Source organism: Paramormyrops kingsleyae, chromosome 25 (assembly GCF_048594095.1).
Source record: "Paramormyrops kingsleyae isolate MSU_618 chromosome 25, PKINGS_0.4, whole genome shotgun sequence".
NCBI classification, from domain to species: domain Eukaryota; kingdom Metazoa; phylum Chordata; class Actinopteri; order Osteoglossiformes; family Mormyridae; genus Paramormyrops; species Paramormyrops kingsleyae.
In genome coordinates this window covers 6,314,015-6,319,038 of record NC_132821.1, presented here as the reverse complement: position 1 = coordinate 6,319,038, position 5,024 = coordinate 6,314,015, and the positions used below count along the sequence as shown (strand labels likewise).

Genomic DNA, 5,024 nt, shown 5'->3' with positions numbered 1-5,024 from the left:
TGAACGTTCAAATCAAAACTCTAGATATAGAATGACACCATACAGTTTGTGTCTGTATAATTAATATTTACACATCATTGGGTCGTTTGTTAAAATTAGGGCTGTCAAAATTAACGGGTTAACGCAGATTAATCCATCATCATGATTAATCTGATAAAAAATTTTAACGCAATTAACCCATCTGCAGCGCAGAATGATTCAAAATCCCTGAAATGTCTCTGTCACCCCATTTCGGGCAGTTCTATTCCGGCACAATCCCAATCCGGTCCCTACACACTCTGCCTCACCACTCCGCCTTCGTTTGCGCGTTCCCAAGACCCGTCGCCATGTTGAAGTGTGTCTCAAAGCAGCAAGGGCTAAGGGGGAGTGGTCGATTATGCCCTCCTTTAGCGAGTCAGCAACGATGCTGGCTCGCGCGATTTCACTAACACTTCCATATCCCATAATTCCTAGTGCACAGGAAACAGAACAGCGCGATAATTTAATAATTGGTTTCTAACAGCACTGTGAAATACTGAGGGGTGCATCATACAATAATGGGTTAATTTCACTATAATCCAAATATTAACTTACTAATGTCTAATAACACAGTGTCTAATATAATGCAGACACTAAAAATGGGAACTGAGACTAGGCCTACAGGATGGGGTGATCTCACTCCATGAAGTTGGGAAAACAGGAACTGATAGGCAAGGGAACAGGTCAAGATGACCTCGTGCTAGAAAACAGGTCAAGATGACCTCGTCCCAGACGCCAAGGAGGCAGGAACCCATCACGTAACCAATGCTTCTTTTAACTTTGGCATAACATAGAGGGGGGGGGGAGAACATGTACTCACTGGCTAACTAGAGCAAATGTCAAAATATGTTGTAGTCACGTAGATGGAAAAGTACAGAAAAGGGGGGCCACACCCCAAAAGGCCTATAAAGAGCCAGAGCCGACCCCTATGGTTCGAGCTTCTTCCTGTACATGCTGAATGTATGTCAGATAGTTGCTCCCAGATTGCAATCTGTCAGAGAATAAACTGGTGACTTGCGACTACTCCTCGACTGTGCAGTGAATCTCTTCTCATCAACGGACCCGGTGTTGTGCCGAATTCTGCACCCCTGCCGTGAAATGCACCCCCTGTCGGGAGCGCGCACCGCTCTTTTCTTCGAATTTGAAGGGGGAAAAGACGTAGTTCCGTCAATCTAATTATGCAACAGAAATATTCAATTTCGCTTGCACATTTAGAAGACCTTTATCACTGTTTCACTTCACGAAGGCTGCATTTAACCCAAATAAAAGTTATAAACTGTGACATGTAGACGATGAGCCCCGAACGAGAACGTAGGTTATTTATTTGTCTCGTCATCAGTTTACTAGTTTGAGAATAAGGAAGTCCTTGGCTTTAATAACCAAAGGAAATCACACAATATTACTCCTTATACTTCTAAAGTAATTTATTTTTCTCCACAATGAAGACAATGTTCTGGTACAGTGATCTGAAATACCTAAACAAAAAAGATATTTGTCTTTATGACGGCTAACCTGGCAGGAAATTCATTTCCATTCTTCCCTTTAATTCTATCACGAAATGCTGGTAGCAACCGACATATTTAAAGAAATAGATAACAATTACTGAATTTCATGAATGGGGGGGGGGGTGGGGGAGAGAGGCAGGGTGCCTGCCGGGAATTGCACCCCCTATGAATTCTGGCTCTGTATGTCCTACATAAATGAAATTTGCTCAGGTAGTACAGTTTCACATACAGAGAGTGCTGTCCAAAGCATTTTGGGATATGATCACCAGAGACAGAGATACAGGGGGGTGCCATTCACGGCAGGGTGCCTGCCGGGAATTGCACCCCCTATGAATTCTGGCTCTGTATGTCCTACATAAATGAAATTTGCTTAGGTAGTACAGTTTCACATACAGAGAGTACTGTCCAAAGCATTTTGGGATATGATCACCAGAGACAGAGATACAGGGGGGTGCCATTCACGGCAGGGTGCCTGCCGGGAATTGCACCCCTATCAATTTTTCCGGAAAATGGACATCCAATTTAAAATTATTTTTATGCTTTATGGAGTGACCTACAGTTAGATACAGAGGGCTGCTTTATGTCAGGATTCCTTTTTCAATTAATGTAAATATCAGTTGCTAAACTTGTCATGTATGTTTTGGTACCAAGTTTGCGTCATGATTCGCAGTTAAAATTACAGGTTCAACGCCAATGATGCTCAATGCCAAAAAAATGTATATGTTGCCTCATAGAAACACATGTAATGCACTGTACCTACACAGATTATGAACTAGACCTTGCTGATGTCAAGGGGGCATCAAATTGGATATAATGTAGAAAATTAATGTTCTAGTTGTAATTATTCATTTCAACATTAAAGTTTTCAACTATAGATATCATTTGAGATTCAATAGGCAAATTATTTTGTGAAGGTATAGAAACTTTAATAACAAATACAAGTAACAATTCCAACAATGACTACAAACTAAAGGCTTAATAACATCAAATATTAACGTATTATTATAGATAAACAAGTAAGGCCATATTATTAAAATAAAAGCAATAAGCAAATAAGTAAAATTAGTCACATTGTCAAATAAATAAATAAAAAAGCAAGCCTACATAAAACACAAAACTAATAAACTGAAAATTACTTATGTACATGCTGGACAAATATAGTCCTGATCAACAGGAGGATTCCGCACGCAGTCGTGGTGGTACCATCTGCTGCAAACATCACAGCAGAGCTAAAGGGAAGGCAGAGCGTTTCCATTAAAGTACAGTTATCATAATAGGAAATTCAGGGAAAATTGTTGCCTACATATAATAGCAGTTGTCCTAAAACACCAGTATATAGAACAAATAGATGAGAAGAATAAGGGTGACAGGCCATTGATATAACTGCTCAACTTAATGGCTGTAAACATTTTGCAAACACCAATACCAGCTGGTTCACTCATATCCTCACTGACTATCTCCAGTGTCCAGTGTTTCATGAAATTACTTGTGCATGTTACAGCTGGAAACTCACTTGCACTGTGCAATAGTGAATTTCTTATCTGTTATCTAGCAAAACATCCAAAAAGCAGCCTGACTGATTGTTAAATCCATTTGCCTGTACGTTTTTGACTGAAAGACTGTTTCTCTCTAAAAGAGAGAAAAAATAAAAATAAATGTTTCATCAAGTCCAGGAGGAAAAAGCACAGTGGGATGCTTTTTAAATCCCCAAATCCACTCAGTATTGCTTATGGTTTAAAAAGGCAGCCACCAGCTTGATAAATATATCCATTATACAAAATAGAAGCAGAAATTTGCTAATAATAATGACAAACACTAGACACGTATGTCAAGTTAGTGTTCTGTTCCTAGAGCTAGAACCAGCAGCTACTATGACCCCTGAATACTCAATCCACACCCATGAAAAGAAAAGCAATACCTTTTGTTTTACTACATTATTATTCCATAAATTAATCTTATAAGTAAGCTTATCACTAATGTATTGCAATATTGTAGAAATTACCCATAGTTTGCCAGACTCCTTCAACCCACAAAAATGGCAGAGGTTGCTGAGATTGTCTGTGAAGATAGCGAACACTTCAATTTAGTAAATACATCAATAACATAAAAACAAATCTGGTGTAATGTTAAACATCCTGTAGATAATAGGTATGTGGTTTTATACTGTCCTTTTAATAAGGAACACATTTCAGAAAAAGAGTCACACTGATCATGTACCAGATTCTCGGACGAGGGTCATGGCAATATCCAGCCTCAGCTTCTCTATTGCCTTTTGGTCTGTGTCGATATTAATATCCTCCCCCTGCAAAATGCTCTCAGCAAACTGAAAAAGATTTTATTAAAATCAAACTTTCATGACAAGATCTAGTGTTTTAGTACACAAACACTTAATTACTCTAAAGTCAAGTAACATTTTCATCTCAATACAAAATGCCCAAGGAAACAACTATTCAATACTTACTTTCAAAGCCAAGACATCACATGATGTGCTGTCTTTCTGACATTTGTGAGGGAGAGTATTGCAGGTCCACCTTGGAACACTGCAGCCTTTGCTGAGCAGGAATGCCCTTGAACACCAAATTTAGGTCAGTTGATTTTATCATATGTTATTACATAAATAATCATTATTATTAGGGGGAAAATGTTACAGCAAAAAGTACCTTGTCGACTCCAAGCATTTCTTAATCTTAGTTGGAGACTCTCCCAAAGGATCTAAAAAAAGGGACTGCTTTTCATTTGGGTATATGACCTGCGGAAGAAACGCCAAGAATGCTGCTTTATTTTATACGTAAGTAACACTTTTCAACCCAAACAAGTTTTATTAAGTTATATATGTGCTAAACACATGTAACAGTGACTCAGTGAACAGTGATTTTTTAAGGCAGTCTCATCAGGAACATTTTGATGGTATCAAGCAATCCTTGAGCAAAAAGAGTTTTGGTAAAATGTATAATGCCCAGGTGAAGGGAGAGAAAGCAAAGGCTACAGAATGCACCATCCTCTACAGAATTTCAGAAGCACATATTCCTAATGCGATAAACACCTCATATCCATTTTCCAAAGTTTTTAAAAAAGTGTTTAACAGTTGAATGACATTTATCTGAAGACCCAAAACAGTATCTAAAACCTTTGATGGATCATGAGCAACTCACTGTTAACATCCAGTGTTGGTTCTCATTCATGATCCCTACAATTATGTTGAAATCCATTGGATTGATCTGAAAAAGGTATAAACAAAGTACTACCTGAGCAAATTTCATTTATGTAGGACATACAGGGCCAGAATTCATAGGGGGTGCAATTCCCGGCAGGCACCCTGCCGTGAATGGCACCCCCCTGTATCTCTGTCTCTGGTGATCATATCCCAAAATGCTTTGGACAGTACTCTCTGTATGAGAAACTGTACTACCTGAGCAAATTTCATTTATGTAGGACATACAGAGCCAGAATTCATAGGGGGTGCAATTCCCGGCAGGCACCCTGCCGTGAATGGCACCCCCC

The 5,024-nt window shown here is 39.0% G+C and overlaps 1 long non-coding RNA gene across 2 annotated transcripts; it reads right to left on the bottom strand.

Moving 5' to 3' along the window:
- Positions 1–2,502: 2,502 nt before the first annotated feature.
- LOC111839882 (uncharacterized) lies at positions 2,503–4,791 on the bottom strand. 2 transcript variants are annotated; one of them, XR_011985775.1, is made up of 6 exons: positions 4,676–4,791; positions 4,184–4,272; positions 3,985–4,090; positions 3,741–3,846; positions 3,526–3,581; positions 2,503–2,752 (listed from the first exon to the last, which is right to left on the bottom strand). It is a non-coding gene; the product is annotated as an uncharacterized lncRNA (long non-coding RNA). The 2 variants fall into 2 exon arrangements; XR_011985776.1 differs by lacking the exon at positions 3,526–3,581.
- Between the last annotated feature and the right edge of the window lie 233 nt (positions 4,792–5,024).